At 51.6% G+C, this 1,400-nt stretch overlaps 1 pseudogene; it reads left to right on the top strand.

Annotated features, from left to right (window-relative positions):
* Window positions 1-309: 309 nt before the first annotated feature.
* On the top strand, window positions 310-1,137 carry LOC141507265 (histone deacetylase complex subunit SAP25-like; annotated as a pseudogene).
* Window positions 1,138-1,400: the final 263 nt, after the last annotated feature.

Genomic DNA, 1,400 nt, shown 5'->3' with positions numbered 1-1,400 from the left:
CTTTCAGAAAGTAGAGCAGCCATTCTTATTGAAAATACTAGCCTTTCCCACATGAGACTTGTCTGGAATCCCCGCTTGAGGTCCTGGAGCGCTACCTGGTGAGGGAGAGGGGGTTGTTGGCCCAAAGTCACAGCTCTAGTCACCTGGCCAGGGAGGCAGAGCCGGGGGGTCTAGTCTGAGGGGAGGGGTAGTGCTCCAAGGGGGAAAAGGCTGGGGGGCATCTACCGGGTGGAGGAAGCAAGGAGGCAGGGCTCCGGCTGAGGGGTGAAGGAGAGGCAGTCTTGTGTACCCCCGACCCCCGCACCTGTGATGGTCCCCTACCTTCTCCCGGGGGGAGGAGAGGAAGACTGGGATAAAGCCGCTGGTGGCCTAGAAGAGGACTGCCACCCTGCCGGAGAGACAGAGGGGGCCGCGGGAACCCCCGCACCGCACAGCTCCCAGCCTGGGTTGCCTTCTGCATTTCAGCTCCGAAGGGACAAAATTCAGCCACCCAATGTTAGGCTTCATTTTGGTCAACAGCTTCTGGGTAATCAGACCCCAGTTCTCACCCAGAGCTTCAAAGAGGGGAGTCAACCAGCTCCCTGGGAAACCGACTATGAAAGCAGAGCAGTAACTGAAAGGATAGGGAATTCTGGATCTGGTAACCATCTGGCATCCATCCTTCCGTGCCTGGTTTGATGCCCAGGACCAAAACATCCTTACTCCGCCTGAAGTAGAGGGGAACAGGGAGCACTCCCAGAGTAATAAAGATTTTCCAGCTCTCTGCTCTGAAGATTTCTTTTTCTCCGATCCTCTCTTGCCTTCCATTACTCGGATTCCCCTTGGCCTATCCCAATCGCCCCAACAGATCCTGAGGAGGTCTAGACAACTTCTTGCCCCACCCCTCATAATGCCAGTCTCCACACAGCCAAACCCAGCCCCCATCTTGACTTGGCAATGTGGTCCGGAGATAACTGCTGTTACCTGCCTACTTGAGATGAGCCAAGGGGAGACAGAATCTACTCCCACTCCAAAGTCCTCCCTAGCCGCATCCACTCCATAGCTCACTTAGCCAAAGTTGGATTCTATCATTTTTATCCTCATCTTATCCCTCTCACCAATACTCTTTGGGCGTAAGGAAAGCTGCCTCATGTCCTTCTCCCCTCTTCCCCCAAGGAGTCCTATTTCTTGTTGCTATATTACAGTTTGGGGAGTGAGAGCAAAGAGTGCTCTTATTTCTTTTCCCTTCCCCCTTTTTGCTGAAAATGGTCTATTGCTGTGGGGCTGAATAAAGAGTCAGGGTAATGTGTATTCAACTGTATTCAACTGTCTCACATTCAAAATTATTATCTTTCCAGGCATTGTTAGCTAGGTGCTGAGAATTCAAATATAAAATAACTAAAGTAGTTTATGATCCAAAA

Source organism: Macrotis lagotis, chromosome 1 (genome assembly GCF_037893015.1).
Source record: "Macrotis lagotis isolate mMagLag1 chromosome 1, bilby.v1.9.chrom.fasta, whole genome shotgun sequence".
NCBI classification, from domain to species: Eukaryota; Metazoa; Chordata; class Mammalia; order Peramelemorphia; family Peramelidae; genus Macrotis; species Macrotis lagotis.
The sequence above is the reverse complement of the archived record's forward strand: the minus strand, read 5'-3'. Positions and strand labels throughout refer to the sequence as shown.